General features: G+C 42.6%; 1 pseudogene; it reads right to left on the bottom strand.

The window, feature by feature from the left end:
- Positions 1 to 15,057, bottom strand: part of LOC133770581 (eukaryotic initiation factor 4A-II-like) — a 35,660-nt pseudogene extending 20,603 nt beyond the window's left edge.
- Between the last annotated feature and the right edge of the window lie 400 nt (positions 15,058 to 15,457).

Genomic DNA, 15,457 nt, shown 5'->3' with positions numbered 1-15,457 from the left:
TCTCCAAATGGCTGCAATGGCCAGAGCTGAGCTGAACTGAAGCCAGGAGCTTCTTCCAGGTCTCCCAAATGGGTGCAGGGCCCTTAGCACTTGGGCCATCTTCCATTGCTTTCCCTGGCCATTAGCAGGGAGCTGGATTGGAAGAGGAACAGGTGGGACTCGAACTGACGCCCATATGGGATGCCAGGACTGCAGGCAGAAGCTTAACCTACTATGCCACAGCTCCGACCCCTCCTCTTTCATTTTCTTTGGAGTACATACATTTTTTCTCTTCTCTAAGTGTGATGTCAACCAACTGGAGCTGAGCCATTCAGCATTTTTTCTTCTCTGAATTTCTTTTATAACCAATCCAAGCACTGCAGGGCATAGGTAGCAGAAGCACAGAGTCCAGACATGGGAAGATTTTTCCATCAAAGCCACTTACCTTGAATAATTTTGATGCAAAGCAAATATACTTCATAAAAAGGGAAGATAATAGGACACAGAACCACACATCAGGAGTGCTAATTCTGGATCCTGCTTTGCCATCAAATGATGTGATCTTGTGCCAATTGTGTGATTTTTTTTGAAAACCTGGATTAAGTCATTTGTGAAGATGGAATCATGATACCTACTCTCCTATTTGCAGTACATGTTTGTCATAGATGAAACAACTGGCAGATCTACTGAAGGAATAAATGGACTGTAAATTAGATAATGTGTAGTTAAAGTTGTATGAACTGATTTACAAGCAAAAGCTATTATTCGTGCAGCATATTCTTTAGAAATTGGAAATTCTTTTTTTTAAAAAAATTATTTATTTATTTGAAAGTCAGAGTTACACATACAGAGAAGACAATATAATACAAGAAGACAATATAAGACAGAGAGAGAAAGGTATTCAATCTGCTGGTTCACTCCCCAATTGGCTGCAATGGCTGGAGGTAGGGTGATCAGGAGCCAGGAGCCAGGAGCTTCTTCTGAGTCTCCCACATGGCTGCAGGGGCCCAAGGACTTGAGCCATCTTCCACTGCTTTCCCAGGCTGTAGAAGAGAGTTGTATTGGAAGTACAGCAGCCAGGTCTTGAACTGGCGGCCATATGGGATGCTGGCACTACAGGCAGTGGCCTCACCTGCCATACCACAGTGCCGGTCCTGCACTTGGAAATTCTTGAACCTCCTACGGTGAAAGAGCTTTCTAGGTTTTTATCATTTCAAGATGGCATATGGCTCATCAGCTATGAAAAGTTGCCAGATGCCTTAATCAAGGTGATAGTCACCAAGCAATTTTCAGAGATCAAGAGGAGAAAATTAGCTTTGGGAGAAAGAAAAGGACAAAAATTAGTGTAATGTGAGAGTGAAATAAAGTTGTTTGAATTTCAGTCTTAGTTTAACTGTACTTGCTGTGGAACTTAAGGAAATTTCTTTTTTTAAAAAAAGATTTATTTATTTATTTGAAAGCAAGGGGGGGGGGAGAGAGATCTCTTCCATCTGCTGGTTCACTCTCCAAATGGCCACAATGACAGGGCTGGGCCAGGCTGAAGCAGCTTCTTCCGAGTCTCACACATGAGTGCATTGGCCCCTGGACTTGGGCCATCTTCTGCTGCTTTCTGAGGTGCATTAGCAGGGAGCTGGATCAGAAGTGGAGCAGCTGGAACTTGAACCTCCCCATAGGGGATGCCAGTGCTGCAGGCCATGGCTTTCATCTGCTATGCCACAGAGTCAGCCCCTTAAGGAAATCTCTTAAGCATGGATGCTTGGAGTTTCTCATCTGTAAAAAGGTATAGTAACAATGTGTTCATTAGTGAATTCTTTTAATTTTTGTTTATCGAAGAGGGTGGCGGGGGGAGAGAGAGAAAGAAAAGAGAGACAGAAAGATAGTTATACTCTCCCATCCCTGTTTCACTCCCCAAATGCCTGCAGTAGGCTGAAGCTGGGATTTGAGACCTCAATCCAGGTTTACCACATGGGTAGCAGAAACCCAGTCATTGGAACTATAATAGCTGTTTCCCAGGGTCTGCATTAGTAGGGAGTTGGAGTCAGGAGCTGAAAGCAGGTCCCAGACCCCTCTCTGATATGGGGCTTGGGTATCTTAGTGTTTTACCTGACAGGCATTTAGCCTGATTGATGCTGATTTGAGTGGTTTTAAGAGAGAGGGTAGAAGGGGAAGAATCAGGGATGTTCATTGTAGAGCACTCTTTTGAGGGGATTTTTTTTCCCAGCAGTTTGCTAGGAAATTGGACAATAAGTTGTGGGGAAAGTCAGCTAATATAGAACTTTTGTTTTTTAGATGGAAAAAAATAATGACATATTGGTGTTTATTGGGAAAGATTTAGTAGAGATGGGAAAGTTGATGAGTGAGAAAGTTGGGAGATGTCCTTGAAGAAGTGAAGAGGTGGAGTTTTGTATGAAACTTTGTATGGAGAGATTACCTTGAGATAGGAATATATTCATCTGATGACAAGGCATAGCCTAGGAACATGAAAGACTGTGGCTGAGGATAGAAAACAAGGCTATAGGGGAGAGAAAGTTGAGAACCATGTTGGCCACAGTGTTGGAAGGATCATTTATGTGAGTGATGAAATTACCAAAGTTGAAAATGGAAGCAGAATTATAATAGTGAGGCAAGAGTTAAACGTGAGTGGGAAATATGGTGAGGTTGGTTGGGGGGTTGTCAGGCAACAGTAAGAATGATGGATAGTGAGTGATATAATCTGATGCTTTGAGATTCAAAGGTGGAGATTGCCAGGAAAGACGAGGTGAGAATGAATATGGTGATAAAGACCAAGGAGGACCCTTCTCAACCCCTAAGCTCAGTGGTTTGATGGCTTTGGAGGAAAAATCAGGCTCCATTGTGAGGGCTTCAGGGAAGTAGGGTTCTTCTGGGAGAGGATGCTAGAACAAGACGATAAAGGGAACCTGTCGAGAGATAGAGGAAGAAGTAGAAGAGGCCGAGGAGGATGTGATTTTGCTGAAGACTAATTCCAGTCAGCACAAAGAATTGGTTTCAGGAGCTGGAAAGAGTGGAAAAGGAGGACTAGGAGAATGGACAGCCCTATGAGGGTTAGAATGCAGCCAATGAGGAATGGTCTTAAAATCTGGGGCTTCTGTTGATGACTGCTATAATATAAAGTTTAATGAGATTAGTTCTGGTGGATTCAAGCAGAGAGAAGCAGCAGCAAGTTTGTGAGTGTTAGGGAGTAGGCAAGGCAATTAATAGCATTTTTTTTTTGTTCACGTTGTTACTGAAGCCAAGTTAAACATGATCTAGTTTATTATAAACAAACAACCCTCACTTGCAAAATAAGACTCTGTTGGAAATGCCAGCTCCCTGTTGGAAAGTCACCAGTGGCTTAGCTTCCAAGTAAAATGTCAAATACTTGGCTTGATCCTACTGAGAAAGAACAGGGGAGTGGACTTTCCTCTGGAGCTATTCTTCCATTGACCAGGTCATCATTGTCTCTCAAGGTTAGGCAGGGGGTAGCCCAAGAGAAACAGGTCCCGTGGGTGTGAGGGACACTGCACTTTCTAAAAGGGGCGGGGTCATCTCTAGGCTGTGGTGCCCAGCCACATGTGAGGATACTGCAATATGCCCAGATGGCTGCATACCTAATATGCTGGGAAAACTTCCAATTCTGGCAGTTCTTGTTAACTCTCTGAGAAACCTTGTAACAACCTTACAGAAAAAGCTGAATGTGGAAAATTTCCTTGAGTGTGAAGAGTCACAAACATGTTGGTAGAATCTCCAAGTATTAGAACTTAAAAATAAAGGGTCCTGGAGGTCGTCGAGTTGGTAGCTCCCAATGCTTTATATTTGGCAGAGGAGGCTTTATCATCTTCTGTATTTTAGAAGATGATATACAAAAAACAGATGGCAATGAAATCCCTTTGGATGATTGTGGAGATACTTCTGAGTTTCAACTGTTTGCTCTCTGTTACTTCATGAGCTCCCCTGACCAACTCTGGGGAAACGGGGTGGGGTTCTGTACTATGTGGTTGTGGCAACCATTGATCAAAATGCCTTGTTTTGGCTTGGGTTGTCTCCTAAGGCAGGCACTCTGACAGAGATTTCACTGTAGTCTGTGTTTGGTCGGTCATCACTGGGTGTACCCATAGGGAAGAGGGAAGGAGACAGGAAAAGGACAGAAGCCAACACAGGGTGTTCTCACGAGTAGGTTAACATTGTAGGCAACTCGGAAGATAGTACAAAACAAGCCTCAGTGTTGCTCCACCCGAGAAAAACTAGGGTGTTTACCTACAACTGCTGTGTGATTTTGGCTGATCAGGGCAAGCTTCAGGCAGAAAGTCATGAGTGATTGTGGTAGGAAACCAGAGGTATGCACTAAAGGGTAAGTGTGGATATATGAGCTGGTACCAATAGTGTCTGCAACACCCCTTTTTTTTTAAGGATTTATTTATTTTATTTGAAAGTCAGATTCACAGAAAGAGAAGGAGAGGCAGAGAGAGAGAGAGAGAGAGAGAGAGAGAGAGAGAGAGAGATCTTCTGTCTGTTGATTTACTTCCCAAATGGCTGTGATGGCTAGAACTGGGCCAGACTAAAGCCAGGAGCTTCTTTTCATCTCTCACATGAGCAGTGAGAACCAAGCACTTGGGCTATCCTCCGCTGCTTTCCCAGGCACATTAGCAGGATCAGAAGTGGAGCTGGCTCAAAAGTGGAGCAGCAGGGACATGAGCCAGTGGCCATATGGAGTGCCAGCACTGTAGGCAGCAGCTTAACTCACTATGCCACAGTGCAAGCCCCATTATCCCATCTCTTCAAAAAACACTCACGTCAAGATGTATGTGAAGTTGGCTGGCGCCGCGGCTCACTAGGCTAATCCTCTGCCTGCGGTGCTGGGACCCTGAGTTCTAGTCCCAGTTGGGGGCGCCAGATTCTGTCCTGGTTGCTCCTCTTCTAGTCCAGCTCTCTGCTGTGGCCTGGGAATGCAGTGGAGGATGGCCCAAGTCCTTGGGCTCTGTACCCGCATGGGAGACCAGGAGGAAGCACCTGGCTCCTGGCTTTGGATTGGCGCAGCACGTCGGCCGTAGCAGCCATTTAGGGGGTGAACCAACGGAAAGACCTTTCTCTGTCTCTCTCTCTCACTGTCTAACTCTGCCTGTCAAAAAAAAAAAAAAAAAAAGATGTATGTGAAGTTGCTCAACAAGTATTTGTTAAGTAGCTATTAGGTGCCAGGAACTCAAGATATATCAGTGAATGAAACAGAAAAAAAAAAATCCTGTCCTTATTATGCATACATTGTAGTAGGACAAAGCAGACAATAGGAGTAAATGGAGTGAATGGAGGAAGATTGTAATTTGCAACAGGGTTGGACAAAGCAGGCATCAGCTGAGGAGGTGAGGTAGCTTTGAAGGTATTTTGAGAAAGTATTTCTAGTCGAGGGAACAGTCAACACAAAACGCTTATGGAAGAAATGTGCTGGATCTGCTTTAGCCGTGATAAGGAAACCAGGGTACTTATCTGGAGCAGAGTGACTGAGGGCCAAGGAGAAGAAGGTGAGGTCTTAAGTGAATGGGGAGATCAGATGATGGGAGGTTTTTGTAGGATTTTGGTGTTTCCTCTGAGCGGGATGGGAACCATAGAGTTCTGAGGACAGGAATAACATTACCTGGGTTAGACTTCCAAAGGTGGTTGCTGGGAAAGGAAACCTTAGGGGTCAAATATGTGAGCAGGAAAACAAATTAGGAGTCTTCCTTGTGATTTAGGTAAAAAATGAGGGTGGCTTGGACTAGGTTGATAGCAGTGGAAGTAATGAGAAATGGGTAGATTCTGGACATATTTTGAGGGTAGAACCAACTGTTTTGGACAAAGTGGATGAGAGAAATAAAGGAGTCAAGGACTATGTCAAAACTTTGTTCCGAACAACTGCTGTCATCAGTTGAAATGGTGAGGATTGCTGATGTTTCTGGGGGAATACCGGGAATTCCGTTTCAAGCTTTTCAGGACTAAGATGTCAAGTAGTCACCAAATGGACATATTCAGCAGGTAGTTAAGATGGTAGAAGTTTCTCTAAGGTCATGTGGGCAAACAGCTTGTCTGAGAGAGTCTAACTGGAAAATGAGAATCATGGGGGCCACCTGTGATGCTGGCATCCCATAGGGGCACTGGTTGGAGTCTTACCTGCTCTACTTCCCATCCAGCTACTTGCTAATGTGCCCTGAAAAGCAGCTGAACATGGCATGAGTGCTTGGGCTCCTGACACCCATGCAGGAGACTCGGATAGATTTCTAGACTCCTGGCTTCGGTCTGTTCTAGCTCTGGCTGTTGCAGCCATTTGGGGAGTGATCCAGTGGATGGAAGATCTCTTTCTCTCTCTATGTGACTCTACCTTTCAAATAAATAAATATAAAAAATTTGGAGTTATGAGAATAAGCATATTCAATTCTTTGCAGAAATTTGTTGTGAAAGAGAGGGATAAATAGGCATAAGATATCATGGAAATGGGTTAAAAAGAGGTTTTAATTTTTTTTCCTTATGGGAATAATTCACTGCAGTGGGAACATTTATGTAGGAGAGAATGGTAAGGACCGCTAGACTGATATGCATTTTGGAGATTGAGAAGAGTAGATATGAAATAGTCACAGATTTATCAGTAGACTAAGAAAATAAAATATGGCTATTGAGGCTGGCGCCGTGGCTCAGTAGGCTAATCCTCCGCCTTGCGGCGCTGGCACACTGGGTTCTAGTCCCGGTCGGGGCACCGGATTCTGTCCCGGTTGCCCCTCTTCCAGGCCAGCTCTCTGCTGTGGCCAGGGAGTGCAGTGGAGGATGGCCCAAGTCCTTGGGCCCTGCACCCCATGGGAGACCAGGAGAAGCACCTGGCTCCTGCCATCAGAACAGCGCGGTGTGCCGGCCGCAGTGCGCCTACCATGGCGGCCATTGGAGGGTGAACCAACGGCAAAAGGAAGACCTTTCTCTGTCTCTCTCTCTCTCACTGTCCACTCTGCCTGTCAAAAATTAAAAAAAAAATATGGCTATTGAATCAAGAACCCATTTGAAGGTCTTATTTGTGGATTTGTAGTGGGCCACTTACCATGGATTCTTTGTTTTCTCCATTATTCCACAGGGAAAGGCATGGTGTCAGAGGAAAGTTGGATTTAATTTATGTTGTGGTTTTGCTTCAGCGAATATGATAAAGTAAGGAAGAGGTGAGGGATGTAAGGGGGTACACAAAGGAGCAAGTTGATTATGTTATTCACCATGGAATAAATGAGGTGAGGAAGGTAGAGGAGATATCGATGAGATGAGAGAATGGGAAGTTTGCAGAATCACTGAATTGGGGGGTCTTAGTGCTAGTGTGATCTGGTACCAGAAGGAGTGAGTTGGAAGTGTAGCTGGTACTCAGAGTGATGAGATACATGAGGCTGAATTTATGGAGATGTTCTATTACTGATAATGATAAGATGTTGATAGACATGACCAAAGGAGTGAATGGCTAAGGTAAGGTGGCTATGCTTGGCTGGTTTCTTGGTATGTGGACGCAAACTGGTGCGGCTGTTAGGTATGCTCAAAATGGCACCTGCCTTCTCTTAGCTAGTTACAGGATGCCAGTGCTGGGTGGTTGGGGAGAGAGAAACGTGCCTCCTTTTTCCTCCTCTAAATTGGCAGGTACACTGTCCCCCACAAAGCTCCAAGCCAGACTCATACCAGCTGCAGGAAGCAGCTTTATCACTAGTGGCTTGGGCTGCCACAGTCTGGTCTCACCTCATTCTCCAAAACCCATGCTGAGGATCTCTGATCCTGGGGTCCTGAGTTGTACATGTCCAGACCCTCTATGTAGATGCATGGTGTCCCTCTAATTTTATGGAGTTTCCTCTGCCATTTTCTCCCTAACTCTTCCCTGAGATTAGACTCCCTCCACTTTTTTTTTTTTAAACTATCTTCCCCTAGACCAGAGCAATAAGCTCTCACCCTATTCTGCCATCTTGGTGTGTTTGTTGGTAGTGCTTATTCTACCACATGCAGGCCACAGTGCTTCTGAAGGAAATGTTACAAAAATAAGAAATCAGCAAAATTCATATCTCTTCTAATGGAAAAATTATAGGATCCCATAGTCCCCTGGTAGCAATTATCCAAATTATCCAATGTTTCTTTTAATCTGTGATCATTGATAGGGAAAAATTTTTCTTTGGATCGTCTAGATTTGCTTTTGTTGACATAAATATGAACCTCTCTCCTGGCCCAGCCTCTGCTAATATGAAGGCCTATGTTCTCTAACGGTATTCTAGGATGGTCACTGCCCTTCCTGACCAATCCACAGGAAGCCTTGAAGATTTTCCAGCCTCATAAGGGACTACAGTTCTTTCCCATTGCTCATGTCCCAGATTAGAAATTTTCTTCTCAAGGCTTATTTTTCCCCCCATGTATGGATAAACATTATTTGTTGAGTAGCAGATGGTGGGAAGAAATAAAGACAGCTTGTGAAGATTTATACATCTCTCTCTCTCTTTTTTTTTTTTTTTAACAAAAGTCATGGTATTGAGCCAGTGCTGTGGCATGGTGGGTAAAGCTGCTGCCAGCAGTGCCAGCATTCCATATGGGTGCTGGTTTGAGTCCTGGCTGCTCCATTTCTTATCCAGCTCTCTGCTATGGCATGGGAGGGCAGTAGAAGATGGCCCTGCTCTTTGGGTCCCTGTGTCTGTGTGGAAGACCTGGAAGAGGCTCCTGACTCCTGGCTTCAGATTGGTGCAGCTCTGGCCAATGCGGCCAACTGGGGAGTGAACCAGTGGATGAAGGACCTCTATCTGTCTCTCCTTCTCTCTCTGTGTAACTTTGACTTTAAAATAAATAAATAAATCTTCTAAAAAAAGTTGTGGTAGACACACAGCATAATATTTACCATCTTAGTCATTAAGTATATAGTTCAGCAGTGAGTACATTCCCATTATTGTAATAGTTCTGCATGTTTTAATCTTGCAAAATTGAAATTCTGTTCTCATGAAACTACTTTCTATGCTCTCACCCTCAGCTCCTGACAGCCCCTGGCATCCTATTTCTATGAATCTGGTGACCTTAGATAACTCATGTAAACAGAATCATATACTCCTTACTTTTTGGTGACTGGCTTTGTCTCACTTAGCATAATATCCTCAAAGTTCTGCATTTTATCAGTCCAACTGTTGATGGATACTAGATTGTTCACATATCTTAGCTGTTATGACTAGTGTTGCAATGCACATGGGTGAGAATATATATTTTAAATATCTCTTTGGGATCCTGCTTTCAATTCTTTTGGGAATATACCCAGAAATGGGATTGCTAGATCATATTGTAATTCTATTTTTAGTTTTTTTTTTTGTGATACCTCCATACTGTTCCGCATGATGGCTACATCATTTTACATCCCTCTTAACAGTGCACAAGGGTTCCAATATTTCTACATTTGACCAATGCTTCTTACATATTTTTTAGAAGTAATAGCTTTCCTAAGAGTATGAGGTGATCTCACTGTGGTTTGGTTTTGTATTTACTTAATGATTAGTGATGTTGAACAATTTTCTTGTGCTTTTTGGCCATTGGTATGACTGTCTTTGGAGAAATGTCTATTCAAGTCTGTCATATATCTTAAAATTTTATTTCATTTATAACTGATAAATAGTAATTATAACTATTTAGAGTACAACATGATGTTTTCATACATCTACAGATGGTCTCCCTTCTTTGTGATGACTCAACTTATTTTTTGGCTTTATCATGATGCAAAAGTAATAAACATTCCATCAAACTGTGCGTTGAGTTTTGAATTTTTCCCAAGGCTGACAATTGGCAGTCTGATAGTCTCTTGAGATGCTGGGTAGCAGCAGGAAGTCACAGTTTACAGTCAGCTGCTTGGTTTTGAGGTTAAATAACTGAGATTCTTCAGTGTATTATGGTGCTCAGCTATGATGTTTGTTAGGTTAGGGTATTGAGTGTATTTTCCACTTAAGATTTTAACTGTGGGATTATCATGATGTAACCCCATAGTAACTCAAGAGACATTTGTGTGCATTGTGGAATGATCAAATCAGACTGATCAGCATATCAATAACCTAACACATTTGTAATTTCATTGCAATGAGAACATTTATTTTAAATTATTTCTCGAATTAAGTTTTTTTTTTTATTTTCTTTCATTTTGTTTGAAAGGCAGAGATATAGACAGATGGAGAGAGATCTTCTATCTTCTGGTCACACCCTAAATGCTCCAAAAGCCAGGATTGGACAGGGCAAAACCCAGGCAGTCAGAACTCAATTCACATCTCCCACATTGGTGGCAGGGACTCAAGTATTCAAGCCATCAGCGGCTGCCTCCCATAAGCTGGATTCAGAAGTAGAGTAGCTGGGATAAGGAGTCTACGTGGTGGCTTAATCACTACGCTGTACACCCACTCAGAAACAAATTTTAAATTCTCCTTTTCTTTGTCTCCCTCTCTCTGCAACTATGCCTTTAAATTAAATACAAATATAAATGAAAACTAAATCTTTAAAAACAAAAACAGGGCAGGCATTGTGGTGTAGCCAGTTAAGCCACTGCCATCTCCCAAGTAGGAATGCAATTTCAGGTACTGGCTACTGCGCTTCCAGTCCAGCTTCCTGTTAGTGCTCCCGGGAAGGCACCAGCACATGGTCTCAGAACTTGGGCTCTTGACACCCATGGTGGGATCAGGATGGAGTTCCAGGCTCCTGGCTTTGGTCTGTCCCAGACTTGGCTGTTGTGGCCATTTGGGTAGTGAACCAGTGGTTGGAAAGTCTGTCTCTCTCTTCTTCCCTCTGTCCACTGCCTTTCAAACAAACGAATCTTTAAAAATTGTTCTTTTTTGAAATATGGAATACATTGTTGTTTAATCATCATTCTGTATAGAACTCCAGAGCTTATGTATCCTAATGGTAACTTTGTTCAGTTATTGATCTTATTGATCCTTGTCTCCCTTTCCCCTCCATCCACCCCAACCCCTCCTGACCACCATTCTATTTGCTACTTCCATGTATTTAACTTTTTTAGATTCCACATATGTGTAAGACAAGTGAACAAGTAAACTTTCCTGTTTTTTATTTTATTTTTATTTTATTTATTTGAAATGCAGAGTTACACAGAGAGGTAGAGACAGAGAAGTCTTCCATCTGGTGATTCACTCCCCAGATGGCCATGACAGCCGGAGCTGTGCTGATCTGAAGCCAGGAGCCAGGAACTTCTCCTGGGCTTCCCACGAGAGTACAGGGGCCCAAGGACTTGGGCCATCTTCTACTGCTTTCCCAGTCCATAGCAGAGAGCTGGATAGGGAGAGGAGCAGCTGGGACTAGAACCAGCAACCATATGGGATGCCGGCACTTCAGGCCAGGGCTTTAACCCACTGTGTCACAGTGCAGGCCCTCATAGCTTTGTTTTTAAATTGGGTTGTTTTCTTGATTCTGAGTTGCAGGAGTTCTTTATATCTTCTTAATATTTACTCCTTACTGTAAGTGAGGTACAAATGTTTTCTCTGATTTTTGTCAATAGACTTTTCATTCTGTTGACTGTGTCCTTTGATATAGATTACCTTCTTTTTTGAAGGTCAAAGTCTGTACTCAGCATCAGAGAATCTTCTTACATTAGGGCTTATTACCATTCCTGGTGTAGCACCTACATTTAAGTATTTATCATTCAATTTAAGATCTGTAAAGGCAAGAACAGTGTACTATTCAACTTAGCATGCCTAGTACTTAGATCAATAAATGTTTGAAATGACAATGGAAGGAAATGAGTCTCCTGTTTACATCTTAGTTATGTACTTGACCTCCCTTCATCCAGAGTCAACTCCCTTTCTTTTTTATTTTATTTTATTTTATTTTTAACTTTTATTTAATGAATATAAATTTCCAGTGTACAGCTTATGGATTACAATGGCTTCCCCCTCCCATAACTTCCCTCCCACCCACAACCCTCCCCTCTCCCGCTCCCTCTCCCCTTCCATTCACATCAAGATTCATTTTCAATTCTCTTTATATACAGAAGATCAATTTAGTATAAAGATTTCAACAGTTTGCACCCACATAGAAACACAAACTGAAACATACTGTTTGAGTACTAGTTATAGCATTAAATCAAAATGTACAGCACATTAAGGACAGAGATCCCACATGAGGAGCAAGTGCACAGTGGCTCTTGTTGTTGACCCAACAAATTGACACTCTAGTTTATGGCACCAGTAACCACCCTAGGCTGTCGTCATGAGTTGCCAAGGCTATGGAAGCCTTCCAAGTTTGCCGACTCTGATCATATTTAGACAAGGTCATAAAAGACAGAGTGAGGATAGTAACCAATGATCCTAAGAGTGGCATTTACCAGGTTTGAACAATTATACAGCATTAAGTGGGGAAGAGGACCATCAGCACACACAGGTTGGGAGTAGAGCCATTGGTGGTAGAGTAGAAGTTATGATTACAAAGGAATGAGGCCCAAGTGTGCTAGACAGGGTCTAGAACAAAGGACAGAGTCATTATTAGAGGTGCTAATAAAGGTGCTGTCTAAGCTACAATTAAGTTTTCTGATTGAGAGGCAAATAGAACCTGATAGAAGGGGCTTGATAATAATCTGGTGGGCTTTAGGCCTTGTAAGTTAAGAGGCCCAGGCCTATCTATCTCTTCACATGGGGTATATCCTAAGGGAGGCAGAGTCAACTCCGTTTCTATGCTGGGACTATCAGAGCAGCTCCATTCAATGGTAGGCCTTGAGTGGGAGGGTCCAACTGGGAGGACTCTTAGGAAAAGAGGTAGTCACTCTCCAGTTTTATTGGTGAGACAGTTTCTAAAATTTTCAGATTCTATTGCACCTCTCCATAGGAATAGGGAAATCAGAGATCAGAGTATTTTTTCTAAGATTGACTGTATTAGCCAGAGATGCCCACTAACTTCTTGGTGGGCCATGATAGTGTTACATTCATTTTTGTCATTCATAGTACCACATGTAGACTGACTGCTGAGATAGTTCAGGAACAATAAAGAGGATTGGGCAGGAAGTCAGGAAATTTGGATTAATTCAAGAGATACTACTTAAGTGAGATGCAATCTTTTTTTTTTTTTAAAGATTTATTTATTTATTTGAAAGTCAGAGTTACACAAAAAGAGAATGAGAGGCAGAGAGAGAGAGTGAGAAGTCTTCCATCTGCTGATTCACCCTCCAATTGGCCACGATGGCTGGAGCTGAGCTGATCCAAAGCCGGGAGCCAGGAGTGTCCTCTGGGTCTTCCATGTGAGTGCAGAGGCCCAAGGACTTGGACCATCCTCCACTGCTTTCCCCGGCCATAGCAGAGAGTTGGATCAGAAGTGGAGCAGCTGGGACACGAACTCGCACCCATATGGGATGCCTGAATTGCACTTGGTGGCTTTACCCACTAGGCCACAGTGCTGGCCCCATAAGATGTGATCTTATACAAGTCATTTAGCCTCTTGGGCAATTTGTTTACTTGTCTGTAGAATGACAGGCCTGAGTTCTAGATGTCTTTGAATTTTTATAATTAATCTACAATTCTCATTGTCATTTTCTAATTTTTCATTGACTTGCTTTGCATTGTTTAGTTGAATTGCAGACTTAGCTCTTTTTTGGTAAGATTTGGTCTTCCAGAAATTTTTGAACTTGTCCATAATCTTAAATTTTAGAAAATAAAGAACTAGGGCAGTTATTATCTCTTAATAATCATAATATAAATTATAATATCTGTGATACACTATTACTTTATGAAGGACATTAATATTACTTAATCTAATTCATTTTATTTAATAGCCACCTTCCCTACTGCTTTAAAATGAGTCTAGAGGCTAATAAATTCATTCCAATTACAGAAAATATTTTCATTTTTTTAATTGACTCTGGAAAACACTAGTCATGATTTTGTATGAGGTTGACATTCGTTTACTTAGTTCCCAGTTTTTAAGGTGTCTTGAGGGACTGATTAAAAGTCTCCATATAGAGTTAGTGTTGATACATGGAGCATTTTTTCTTTTGCCTCTCAAATTATGAAAAATAGTATGTTGTGTTTGAAGTACCTTAGGGTCTAGAAATGGTTCATGGCTCATTCAAAAGGAACATGAGATAGTGTGATCTGGAATGCAGAGAGTCCTTAGTTGCAGTAGTTGTTCCTAATGGGACCCTGCCCCCACGAATTACATTAGGGGAGAGTGCAAAGTCATGGTGCATCAATGCTAAAAATAGACTCAACCATGGATTAGTTCCAAGTCACTGCTGATGCTGCAGCTACATGCCCAGGTTTGTTTTGCTCTGCCTGACACTGGAATATTCTAAATCCATGTATTCAGTTACAAACCTTTCTTCCTCCCTACATGACACACACTACACAAAGCACACATAAATAAATCATATCCTGTACACATACCATATAGATATAGGGCAATCACATACACAGTACACCACACCATACACATACCACATAGCACACAGACATGCACATATCACACATGTACCATGTGGACACACTCCACAATGCTGCACTATACCACACACACGGTTTATACCATACAACATGCACATACTACGAATATACCACATAGACGTACTAAACAATACAAAGCAAGATGTGCATACTACAGTGTGCTACACAGACACTACACAGGATACCACCTCACACGCACATGTGCATATCACAGACACAAGCACCACACTACACACACAGCACATTATATGCACATACCACATATAGACCACACACACACAGTACATATTCCCCCATAGAGAGCACATAGCATACTACACATACCACACAGGAATGGAATGTCAAGTTCATGGAAAAATGGAAATAGAAGATAACACGGATTTCCCATGAATGCTTTGAAGACCCTTTATACGTGTTCCACAACACAAGCACATACCATCCCCACACGATCCACATGGCTGAACCATGCCATTCACATGCAGGACCTGAGAGGTAGGATGTTACACTGAGCATCTGTGTCTGAGCAAGGGCGCCAATGCAGGCAGCCAGGCTGCTGTCAGGCCTCTTCAGGCTCACCTCTCTTCTGTCTTCCCTTATGTGCTCCTGCTTGTCCTTTGCTCTCAAGGTCTTTGCCGGTACAGTGTTCAGAGTCCATGATTGAGTTCTTACTTGGAATTAAAGGACCTCTATGCTCTAAAACACTCCACAATAGCTTGGTGTGGATTATGATGTATGCGGGGGCCAGCCAGAGGCCTATTGCACCTGTTGTCCTGTGTGATCCTCTGAATATTGCATCTGGTTGCAGCGGTGCTGCCCAATGCATCTCATTTTCCTTGAGTGACTGACCCTTCCTCTAGGAGCTCCGTTAGTCAAATCTTTGTCTTATATTTGAGGAAAATGTTTTTAGGAGTCTTGAGTAAGAGAATCCTTTGCTTGAAATTTTAATACTTTGCTGTTCTGATTCAGTGCCCCAGTAGTCCAGTTTTGTGGGTTTTGGCCTGTGTGTGGAGGGGAGTGGTGGGTGAGAGACCTCATGTCATCTAGAACATAAAGCC

The sequence above is a fragment of the Lepus europaeus genome, chromosome 11 (assembly GCF_033115175.1).
Source record: "Lepus europaeus isolate LE1 chromosome 11, mLepTim1.pri, whole genome shotgun sequence".
In the NCBI taxonomy this organism is placed as follows: Eukaryota; Metazoa; Chordata; class Mammalia; order Lagomorpha; family Leporidae; genus Lepus; species Lepus europaeus.
The sequence above is the reverse complement of the archived record's forward strand: the minus strand, read 5'-3'. Positions and strand labels throughout refer to the sequence as shown.